Here is a 12,781-nt window from a genome sequence, read left to right on the forward strand (position 1 = left end):
ACTGGAATATTACAATGGGTTCTCAGATCTCATTGATTTTCATTATACATTATTTGTTGACTAAGCTCATCATAACCAAGATTGTGGTTTTTATTTGATTCCCAGAATCATGAAATGTCCTAGTTGGAATAAACCTCAGAAATCACCCAACCCCCTTATTTTACAAGTAAATGATCTCATTGGTGGTGGCGGGGAAGAAAATTGACTTATTCAAGGTCACACTGGAAGTAATGACAGAGAAGAGAATACCATCCATGTTTTCTGACTCATCTCAAGACTCTGCACCCTCTTCCCCTTCCTCAGCCCCCAGCTGTTGCTGGTTTGCTCAGCCTGCAAGACAGCACCATTTGCCTTTCTTGTGTTAATATTATTCTAGCATGGAATGTCTGTGTTTAAGGCAATGACCTGAGAAATACTTTTATTTCCAGTGATGCACTTATTTTGCAAGGTTTATTAATTTTATTTATGTATTTGATGTCTCAAATGAAATAATAAACTAATTAGTGGGACAGTTTACTGGTGTGCTCCACAAGAATGTCTTACAGCCTCAGTGCAAGCTTGTTGAACTGTGGTATCAGCAGATCTGCCTTCTGCCCCACTGCCCTTAATTTCATCCATCAGACACCCATGGCAGGCAGCCCTGGGTTGAGTAGCTATGCCTCCAGGGGGCATTTGGAAGTGTTGGGTTATAGGACAAAGGAACTTTTACCTAGAAACTTCCCAAAATTCATTCAAGAGATAGGCTGCTTCATTTGGCTTAAAGGGTTGGGCAAGGGGCTCCCAGAAAAAGAACTGGGCCAGTGCATTACCTGAAGTGCCCAAAATGACACTTCCCAGAGAATGGAGAGAAGTCATGTGTATAGAAGTGCTGAAAGCCACAGCTGAGGAGGCCCATAGTCCATCAAGACCAAGAGCAAAGCAGGGAACAAGACAGGGAGATTGATGTAAAGACAGTAGAAACAGGAACATTGCCCGACTCAGGAGCAAAGGTGGGAGAGATGCTAGAAGACCCAGAGTAATTGGAATAGATAGGGCAATGGTGCCAAAGTGGATTTTTTGCTTTTAACTGGCTTTGAAGAGGAGTACATGGACTTTTCTCCAAGGCAGCCCTGTGTTTTCTTAATAGCCAGTACTTAGAATCAATTACAATCTGTTGTCATTGTTTCCTTGTTTGTCCCTGTTTGTGAGCACCATTGTGTAATAGGGATCAAAAATGTATTGAATGGAAGAATGGATTGTTGGATGGATGGATGGATGGATGAGAAAATGAATAGGTGAATCAGTCTGTCAAAGGTACTGCGGGGGGTCTAAGACATATGAATTGTATTATCTTTATCTGTCGTCTCTGATGTAATAAGTAAAATAATCCTTTCCAATTATTTGTATCTTCCTATCTAATAAAAGAAAAACATGGTAATTAGCATACGTCCGCTACCCTTCCCATTGGCGAATCAGCGAGATATACAAATTAACTGCCAGCCAAGATGGCGGCCGGCAGCAAGGCAGCTTGAAGCTAACATGAGGCTTGCTTGCTTCAGTGACGGAGGAAACCAACGTTCCCTGCCTGCCTTGCCGGCCTCTGAGCTTGCAGTTTGAAACATTGTTACAAATATAGAAGCTAAACAAAACCCCAGAAACCTGCTTTCAGCCCGCCGGGATCTCAGAGCTGGAGTTGATACAGTGTTTCGATTATAGAACCCAAGCAAACCAGATACCTGCTTTCAGCAACAGAGGCCTCAGAGCTAGAGCCAGAGCTAAAGCTGACCCAGAAATTAAAAAAAGAAAAAGAAAAAAAGGAGCAGTTGGGAGCTTCAGTCACCTGCCAGCCTGAAAACAGCCCTCAGCCCCTCACCCAGGCTGGCCAGGCACCCCAGTGGGGACCCCTACTCTGAAAGGTGTGTAACCAGCTGCAAACAGCCATCATCCCCTCACCCCGGCTGGCAGGCACCCCAGTGGGGACCCCCACCCTGATCCAGGACACCCTTCAGGGCAAACCAGCCAGCCCCCACCCATGCACGAGGCCTCTACCCTATATAGTAAAAGGGTAATATGCCTCCCAGCACCAGGATCAGCAGAGCTGAGAGGCCTCCTGGCACCGGGATTAATGTGACAGGGGGCAGAGCCCAAACCCCCTGATCACTCTGTGGCTCTGTGTGTGACAGAGGGTGGGGCCACAACCTCCCTATCCGCCCTGCTCTGTTCCTGACAGGGGAAGGCGCCCCAACCCCCTGATTAGCCCTGCTCTGTGCCTGATAGGGGGGAGCTCCCCAAACCTCTGATCGCCCTGCGGCTCTGTGTGTGACAGGGTGCGGCACCGCCCCCCCCCCCCCCCCCCCCCCGGCACGGGCCCTGCTCTGTGTGTGACAGGGTAGAGCCATAACCTCCCCATCGGCCCTGCCCTGAGTGTGAGAGTGGTGGCACCCCAACCCCCTGATCCACTCTGCTCTGTGCATGACAGAGGGCAGCGCCCCAACCCCCTGATTGGCCCTGCTCTGTGCATGACAGTGTACGGAGCCCCAACACCCCTGATGGGCCCTGCTCTGTGTGTGACAGGGGGCAGCGCCCCAACCCCCTGATTGGCCCTGCTCTGTGCATGACAGGGGGTGGTGCCGCAACCTCCCCATCGACCCTGCCTTGAGTGTGACAGGGGGCGGTGCCCCAACCCTCCAATCGGCCCTACCCTGAGCGTGACTGAGGGTGGCATCGCAACCTCCCAATCCGCCCTGCTCTGTGCATGACAGGGGGTGGCGCCCCAACTCCCCAATCGGCCCTGCTCTGTACCCGACCAGGGGCTGCACCTAGTGATTGGGCCTGCCCTCTGCCACCCAGGAGCTGGCCTAAGCCAGCAGGTCGTTATCTCCCGAGGGGTCCCAGACTGCAAGAGGGCACAGGCCGGGCTGAGGGAACCCCCTCCCCTCTGAGTGCACAAATTTTTGTGCACCGGGCCTCTAGTAATATATAAAGAGGTAATATGAAAATTAGGCCAGGATGCCATAATGGGATGACCAGACAGGAGGTGGTTGCATGCGCAGGTGAGGCCCGGAGTGGAGACAGAGACAGAGACAGGGGAGCCTGCCCCAGCCTGTGCGGCAGCCCAGAGTGGACACAGGCAGGGGGGCAGGGGCGGCCTGGGGCAGAAGTCAGGTGTGGTCCCGGCCATGTGCGGCACCAGTCAGGCGCAGGTCCCAGCCGCCCGCGGTGGTGGTCCAGCCTGACTCCCACAGTGGCCTGGTGCTGCGTGAGTCAGGCACAGGTCCCGGCTGCCCACAGTGGCGGTCTGGCCTGACTTCCGCAGCAGCCCGCAGGGTGCCTCCTCGCACAATTTTAATCACACCCTGGGCCTCTAGTATATTATAAAATTAGTCAATATAGCAAAGAAGTATCCAACATAAAAGTACTTAACCTCTCTTGCCTAAATCGTTATTCTTATTAACACACATACCACACACACACAAACATATTCATTTGGGGTAGAGGTAAAAGGTCACAGTACCCAAACCTCTAGGTGGCACCTCTGCTGGCCTCCTTGTTGCCTTGTGGGTATGGATTTTGCCACTTCTTTGGTTGCTGCTAAACTGACTCTGTGGATGGGATCTAGCAGGAGGATTCTTGCTAGAACAAGCTCCAAACCCTTAGCCAGACATTGCCTGGAGCTTTAGGAGAGGGGAGGATCAGCAGGCCCTGTAGTGGGAGCTGTGCAAACTCAGGGTCCTCACACTCCATACGAAAAACTTCTTCCCTGTGATTGGCTCCTGTAAGGGAGTTTCTACTCACACCTTTGCTTTGATTGGATGTATGAAAATTAGCAAACCCTAACATGTTGATCCTAGATATAAAGAATATATATACCGACTCTGTAACCCCCTTCCAAATGGCCATAGAGTTTGGGGGGATATGTGAATGTGGTAACCCTAACATGTAGCTGCTGTGTGCATGTGGCAGATCTCATGGGGACACAGGCAGCCCTCATGTGTTGGTGATGATATGGTGCTGGGGCCAGAATTGGAACTCCTGGTCCCAATTCCTATCCTTAACTTCTATATGGTCCTCATTTCCTACTTCACATTTGTTCATGCTACTTATCTCCATCTGACATACTCTAGATTTAATCACTCATTTGTGTGTGTCTTCGTCCCCTGGAATAGAAGCTTCATGAGGGCAGGACTCTGTTTAGTTTGCTATTAAATCCCAGCGACCAAACCTGTGTCTTGAACATTAGGGTCTCAACAAATATTTATGAATAATAATGATGAATGGATCAATATATGGTTAAATGGATCAGTCATCAATCAATTGATCAACAGATGGATCTACAGATAAATTGACAGATGGATAGGTCCTAGCAGCTGTGAAAATTTAGGATAAAATTTAGTAATTAAGGTAGTATGAGTATTTTCTCAAGGAAGTAAATTGTCCCAGAAAACTAGACCAATGGAATAAAATCTAGAACCCCAAGACAGACTATACTGACTGGACACTTTGTATATGATAGGTATATTATTACAAATTAATGCAGAAATCATGATCTAAGATAAATGGTACTAGGACAGTATCTATACAGAAAATCTATTGGATCCTGACCTCACATAATATAAAGAATATAAATTCCAAGTGGATTAAATGCAAACAGCATAACATTAAAAACTTTAGAATTAACTATTGAATAATTTTTTATGATCTAGGGGTAAGAAAAGATTGATTTAATAAAACAAAACAAAAAACCCAGTTACTTTAAAGTTAAATGCTAATTATTTTATCACATTAGAATTTAAAGAGTTGTATATGTCACTATAAGCAAAGTGAAAAGACAAGCTTTGGACTTGGAAAATAATTGCAACATATATAATTACAAAATGGCTGTATCTGAAGTGAGAAAATTAGCATAGAAAATAATTATAACAAATCCCTGTATGCTACCACATATATTGATCAAATACTATCATTGTACCATTTTGCCGTTTCTTCCCATGGTTGTGCCCACACAGATTTTAGGACTTTGCTAAATGTCACCTTCCTAGTAAGGTTTTTCCTAACTAACTTTTAAAATTGAACTCCTACCCCAGCACCCTTCGTGCCCTGTCTCTTCCTCTGGCTTTTCTATGGCACAGATGACCATTTGACATACTAGGTATTTTACTTTATTTGTTTAGTACATACGCGCACTCTCCTATAAGACTTAAATAGAAAAATGGGTGTATTAAAAAGCAAATTTCAGAAGAAGAAACCTAAAATAAAATATAAAATCATCTTTAATCTTACTAATAATTAGAGAAGAGAATGGTGTGACCCAGCAAGTTCACAAAGAAACCTCACACACATGTGCCCAAGAAGTCTAACAATCTCCATTGCAGCATTGTTTGTATTAGCACAATTTGGAAATACTGTAGCTCAAATGTCCATCAATATGGATGATTAAGTCAGAATATAAACATATGATAAAATACTATCTAAATGCTAAAATGAAAGAATTAAAGCTAATCTATCAAAGTGGTAAAAACTTTAAAGTGGCAAAAACTGTATTTAACAAAATGAGCAGGCTTGAGATGGATGCAAAACAGTGATATATATATTGTTTATAGATGCCAACATGTATTAGAAGCAAATGCGTGCATGAAAATTTAGGAGAAGAGTTGTCTTTGTAAAATTAGGAAAGAATGCTTGGGAGATTTTGCTTTGCTTTTATCCATAATAATTTTTAAGGAAAAGTCAGCAGCAAATATGGCAGATGGTCATATGTGACCAGGCAAGGCTGGCGATGTATAGGGTTTTGTTATAATTATGTCTATGCTCAACTTCATGCTTGAAATATTTAATAAGAAAGGAAATAGGAGGCTACTTAAGTGTGACTATGAGGGAATAAGTTCAAGCCATAGCATATCAAATAATAGTAGGTGTGAAATAACAAAACTGTAAGCTGAATTTTGTTGTGAGCCAAAGACTGGATGTAGAATTGTAGACTCAGTGCCTTCTTCTCATAACTATTGAGAAAACTGGGATTTGAAGACAGACATTCTAGGTTTGAATTTTGACTCAGACACTTAATAAATGTTTTTAAATTGGGCATCCATTGCCTTATTTTTAAAGTGTCAAAAGAAGACAGAATAGAGAATAGAGAATAGAAAAACAACAGAGAAAAATCAAAAAACCAAGAGTTGGTTCTTCAAAACGACCAACAAAATTTACAAACTTTTAGCTAGATTGGCTGAAGAAAAAAGAGAAGAGACTCAAATAACTAAAATCAGAAATGAAATCGGGTACATTACTATTCATATCACAGAAAAAAATATTCTATAAAGTAGAAAAATAGTACTTCCTCATAACAGATAATATGAGGATGAAATGAGACATTTGTGCAGTGCTTAGCATACCTCATGGCACATCACAAAAAGGAAGACCTGTGCATGTTTCAGAGTTCCCGGTGTGGATGTAAACAGACATAAGCTTGAAGTCTGGTTCCACAACCATGCTTTCTCTGATTTTATTTGTTTTGTACAATAACCATATCAGGTTGGCATTATTTTTATCTCATTTTATACATAGGAAAACTGAGCCTTGGAGAGGTGAAATAACTTGCCCATGATTACCCCAGATCTTAAAAGACAGAGGTAGGATTCAAATCATGTCTGCCTCCAGAGGAACATAACAGCAAATTATCCGGGTGATATTTCCCTCATTTTATGAATAAACTAAATTGAATTTTTATAAAACATTACAGTAATCTATCTGGTAGCTTTTTTTTTTTTCTGAGCAGGGAGTCAACCAGCCATGGCTGATTAAAAGTAATAACAAGTATCTACCACTTAGTTTATGTATATGTAACTTCAAACATGTAAAATAACGGAGTTGCTGTAATGGAATATTGTACTAGATAAATATTTCTGCCTTAAACAGATTCTTGGTTTTGGAATACATTGGAAGATCAGTAGGCTGTGAGATTCCATTATGTTAAGTTTTTTTTCCTAAAAACATAGGCTTTTTCTAAGTTCCACTGTCTTTCCTGAAAAATTGCTTTCTCTCTGCTTGCCATCTATCTTCTGTGAATCCAAATGGAACTTAACTTTTATTGTCACGGATTATTTTGAATGAACAGCTTTCTTAATGTAATTTTTGTCATGACAGTTTCATTTAAGTCTTTTATTCATTTATTCACTCACTCATTCCTCCTTTTATGCAGCAAACATTCATTGAGTGACTGCTGTAAGCTCATCTCTGGGATAGGTTCACAGAACCAAGGGTTAAAAAGGTGTGATAACTTCCTCAGTGGAGCTCAAAGCCAGAGGGAGGCAGAGATGGAAATGGATCATTTCAATGCAATGTTACCTTCAGAGTGGAGTTATTGCTTGGGAGGATGGCCATTGGGTTCCCAATTAAATAGAGGGGTTCAGGGAAAGTAGGACAGAAATGATCATGATGCAGCTTAAACTGCTCTTTGTATGTTTGCTTTCTGTCTGGAAAAATAAGACATGGTCTTTATAGAAAATATGGAAAGCATAAAGAAATGAGAAAAATGACCTACAATCATGCTCCAAACAGATAACCACTATTTTGGCATATTTTTAAGACCAACTTTTAAAAGAATGAGCTCAAATCTTATAAACAATTTTATCATACATATTTACCATATTCTGAATAATATTTAAATTACTTTGCATAAGATGACTCTGAAAACATGCCAGCATTCCCTTCCTCATTCCTCTGGTGATTGTTTCCCTCTGACATGTCACATTATGATGAACATCTCTGCGCATCAGTATTTGCCTGCCATCATGGCTGCTTCCTTGGGAAGGAATCCCAAAGGTGACTTACAGGTCAAAGGAGATGATCACTTTTCAGGCTCTTGACCTTTTCTATGGCGTCCTCTTCTTTATGGCAAGAGCTCAAATGACAAATATGGGGAAGTTCTTTCCAAATTTTCCCCTGCTTCTGTGTATATGAGTGCGTGAGCACACACACACCTCAGGAAAAAAACACTCATAGACACAAGCACGCATATCCTGATCACTCTTACTAAGAGGCATGTTGCCCCACTTCTTGCCCAGGATTTACAATAGGCTGCATTTGTTGATTGTTTTGTTGTTGTTGGTGGTGGTGTTTTGTTTTATCCATTTCTGTATTTCCATTAACTGGTGTATGGTAGGAACTAAGTAAATGTTTCTTGAATGAAAGAGAAGAAAAATAAACCTATTACATCTTGAATGCTTACTTTTTGTTTAATGCTGTATTTTGTTTGATTTTAGCATTCTGCAAGACATGGTGGTGGTGAACCCTGACTCCAACTCTTCCTGACTGAGAGGCTCTGTTGCACAACTCAAAGGTAAAGCGGGGCTTACTGGCAGGAGCAGAAGCTTCCTCCCTGGGGAATTTGCCCTCTGATGTCTCAGGTCCTCTCCAAGTGATGGATTTCATCCTTTGTGTTCCTCCCTAAAATACCCTGGGGTGGGGTCATGGAGCCTTTGGGAGCAGGAGCTTGCGGTGGTTTTTCTCTGGCCTACTCCATGTTTGTGGCTAGAGGAAGAGAATATTGATTCTCTTTCTTCTTTTCTTTAAGTACTTAATAAATGTCATTTGGAGCCTTATGTTTCCCTGACCAGATTTGAGCCTCACCTATTAGGCTGTCTCAGATTGGTTTGATTTTAAACACAACTGTGCTAGCATTCTTTCTTCAGATGCCCCTGTTCCAATATTTTTGCCAGAAGGAACCACCCTCCATAGTGGAAACTGAAGTCAAATCATATGTAAGATGAATGTTGACATGGGAAACAGACTGGGAGATTTACGAGCTTAAGGAGCAGGTGCTATTATTTTGAGGTCCAAAACTTTTAAATAATGGCAACACTGAATTATGTACTTCATCTGGGGAGCCTGGAAGACACAATTGAAAACGCCTCTTCTTTTGACAAATTAGAAGCATTCATTCCAGTATCTATTCCTAGTCTGCCAGGGATAATGCTGAATGAATCACAGGCTGGGGGATGGATGTCCCTTCCAACACTTTTAATTAGCAGCACTGCCTATTAGGAGGGACAGAGTGCCGCTTCCCAGCCATATTTTACCCCCAACCCCCTTAAAGGGAATAGAAGTCTTATTCTCCACAAGGTAATATTTATCTCTTCCCCAGCCAGACAAGCATAGAAAATTAAACAATGGTCCGTTAAAAAGCCCAGCTAATGTATTTATCATTTCCAGTTTATGTGAGTTTGCAAGGCAAATATGAGTGGGAGCTATTTGTTATGGGACCTTAGGGAACAACGGGGTTGGAGAGGGAGCTGGGAGGCTGCAGGATCTGAGACTTATAAAATTCATTAAAAATATGAGGCACTATTGGAGACAGAGGAAATTAATTACTCTGCGGGACTCAAATGCCACTACTTATTTCAGTGACCTGAAGAGGAGGCTGAGAACTTGTTTTCTGAGGGTTTCTGTACAGGAGAAGGTTGGGAGCTGGGATTCCTTGGCTGTCAATTTTTGCCTGTGCTTGGTGACTTATTGACATGTTAACCTGGCTTGTGCCCCAGCTTCCTCTAATGAGTAGAGTTAAATGAGAAATGGGCCTGGGGAGAAACACGCTCCCCTGTAAGAGCTCACCAGGCATGTAAGTAACTGCGGGACGTAGGGAAAGCTGGTCATTTACCACAATGGAGACAAGAGGTGGATTGTGTGCAGCCGGACTGAGTTTGGTCTTTTATTATTGCTTTTACATCCACAAAGCTATTCTCTGTGGTGGAGTGAATTTGGAAAGACAAATTAAGGTTTTCTACCTAAGGAGGACTGGGGAGCAGTAGCTTCTGAAAACAGTCATCTTTTCGAGATTGCTTGTCTAATAAATCTCTCTAATGCATTCTGCCTATAGACAGAAGTGGAAAATATATAGATATGTGATGACTTAAAAGTTTAAAATCGGTGAGCACCTAGAGTAATGTAGTAAAAAGCTCTCTCACATGTGTGCCTTATCAAGACTGAAGAACTAAAGGTTTTATCCTGAGCTCAGCCACTAACCAGCTGTGAGACCCTCCACAAGACACCATTGTGCTCTGAGCAACTGGTGTATATTTACAAAGTGGGATTGTATGTATGATTGTATGTATCTTCTGTGATTCTTAAGATCCATGCTGCAGAAGAGCTTTGAAGGGTGGAGGTATGATACAGGTATACAGTGGCCATGTCACGATTTGGTATATTCTGTTTTAAAAATCTTGGTTTTTAAACATTGAGGCTGTTCAGTGATCTGTATTCCTACCTGGGTCAAATGAAAGAGGCTGTGCACTTTTCTCTTGGCTTGGTTCACTTAGGAAGAGTAGATCAACAGGCCAACAAAGGATCAACAAATATTGCCTTGAGGATTGCTTTGGGAATATATTTCTCATGGTTTGTAAAATAATCTTATATAATAAAAGGGGAATATGCAAATTGACCCTAATGGCAGAACGACTGGGATGACCAGTTGCTATGACACACAGTGACCACCAGGGGGAAAATACTCAATGCAGGAGCTGCCCCCTGGTGGTCAGTGCACTTCCACAGTGGGAGCACCGCTCAGAAACTGGCTCATGCTGGCCAGCACAGAAGTTGTGGTGGTGAGAGCCTCTCCCACCTCCACAGCAGTGCTAAGGATGTCTGGCTAATGGCTTAGGCCCAATACCCCAGAAAGAAGGCCTAAGCCATCAGTCAGACATCCTCTGAGGGGTCCCAGACTGCAAGAGGGCACACGCCAGGCTGAGGGACCCGCCCTTAGTGCATGAATTTTTGTGCACCAGGCCTCTAGTTAAAGAATATGAAGCATAGCTGTGGAGGGAGTTGGAGTCCTAGGCCTTCACCCCTGGGAGCAAACCTAAGGAGTTACCACTTCTCCAATTCGAAAACAACCCTGTCCCTTTAAAGTGGAGACAAATCATGCATCGAAGGTGGTGGAGATGTTTGAAGATTATTCATCTTTTCCTAGAAAGAGATGATGATGAAATAAACTAGGGCAAGATCAGTGGGGATAGAGAATGTTATGCAAATAGCTGAGGTTCAAGAAGGCCTCCGTGTATTGCTTGCCAATTCCAAAGAAATAACCTGGAGGATTGGCTACAAAAGACATGAGCTAATTAGGACTTATTGGCACACTTGGAGTGGCCTACTGGTGAAGTATCTATAATGCAGGCTTTCTAGTACAGGGTTATATAGAGTACAGAAAACAAGCAAACCTGGGGATAAATCATGCATGCAGGGTGGATGTGCCTATGTGCAAGCTGTGTGAGATCAAAACACAAGCTGTTTACTATCCGGGCTCAAGAACATTTCCTTTTTGGCCATTTCTTGACCAAGGAGCTGGACAGGACCCCAAGGTCCCACATGTACTTAGAGATGGCCTTCATTATATTCTCACAGGACAGGAAGAGGAGTTGGAACTTGGGAAGGGGCCATGTTCTCACATACCACACAGAAGAGAAGAGAGAACTTTTAAAAAATATACATATATATGTATATATTATTGTTGATAGTATTATAGATGTCTCCCATTCCGCCCCCTTTGACCCTCTCTTCCCAGCCCCTACCCACCCACCCCCAGGTCTTCATCACCCTATTGCCAGTGCCCATGGGCTATGCATATAAGTATATAAGTTCTTTGGTTTATCTTTTTTCCTCCCCACAACCCCACATCAAGTCCTGTCAGTCTGTTCCATGCCCCCATGCTTTGGGTCTCATTTTGTTGATCAAATCAAAAGAGAGAACTTCGAGAGGCCTTGGAAAGGAAGGAGTCCCAGGCTTCTCAGGACTTAGGGTGGCGTGCACTTAGAAGCAGGAGCCGTGCAGTGACTTCAAGCTGGAGAGTGTTCCCAAAGCACTTGTAATGTCATTAATAGAAACCGTGTAAAATTGCAGGGTACAATCCCTTTGCTCAAGGAGCTCAGACTGGTACACAATTAATAATCATAGAGTAGACAGAAGTAAGCCCCGAAGAGCAGTGTTGGGACTGAGCTGAGAGGGAAGGGACTCCTGACCTGGCCCTCAGAGGAGGAGCGGCTCTATGATGGGTGAGAAGGGTTGAGGCTGGATATTCCACAGAGTAGTTGCTCACGCAGCTCTGAGCCACAGCTGCCCAAGCGCACAGTGAAGATGCGGGTCTGAGAGTCACACACTTGGCTTGTTCCATTTCTCCAGCAGCCAGGGTTTTACACACCAGTGATTTCAAAGGCTTCTGTGCTGTTGTCTCCTGGAAGTAGCCTTGAAGGCTCACCTGTCTGTTCTCATTAAACAACCCTGGAGTGCCCTAGGTCTGACCTGTCCTGAGAATGCTCAGGGGGCATCCTTCGTGGTTCTTTGAGGTGTGCTTTTCCTCACTTACCTTTCAAAATTGCTTGAAAGTCATCAGTTGGCATTATGAGCCATTGGCTATTTGTTGTGTTGATCAGATGTGTCTGCCTTTATATCCACTTGTATGTATTTACAGCCATCCTAGGTGAGGCATCATCATGTCTTCCCTTCTGGGAAATGAGATAGAAATAAGACAGCAGCATTTTCCTGTTGCTCTTCCCCCCTCTTACCCCTTCTTGAATTCATCCCTTGTATGTGTTTTCTCAATTGCTTTTATCTTCTTGGATTCTCTCTACCCACCCTTCTACTTCTCTTTCTTCTGATAGAATCACATATGCTCCAAGTTGGAAGGAAGTAGGAGATTCTAGATACCAGGGAGCTCACTGTAAGAACTTTATGAAGGTTCTTAACCACATGGTAATTCCCCTTATCTGTTATTTGAGGTGGTGGTGGTGTTGCTTTTCAAAGCTGAATGTCTTAGATT

The 12,781-nt window shown here is 43.3% G+C and overlaps 1 long non-coding RNA gene across 1 annotated transcript in view; it reads left to right on the forward strand.

Annotated features, from left to right (window-relative positions):
- The window catches only part of LOC132229487 (uncharacterized), a 654,398-nt gene that overhangs the window by 483,491 nt on the left and 158,126 nt on the right, over positions 1 to 12,781 (forward strand). The window contains exon 3 of the long non-coding RNA XR_009451693.1: positions 8,238 to 8,314. This is a non-coding gene — a long non-coding RNA (uncharacterized LOC132229487). The remainder of the gene's footprint in view (positions 1 to 8,237; positions 8,315 to 12,781) is intronic.

Source organism: Myotis daubentonii, chromosome 3, assembly GCF_963259705.1.
Source record: "Myotis daubentonii chromosome 3, mMyoDau2.1, whole genome shotgun sequence".
Lineage (NCBI taxonomy): Eukaryota > Metazoa > Chordata > Mammalia > Chiroptera > Vespertilionidae > Myotis > Myotis daubentonii.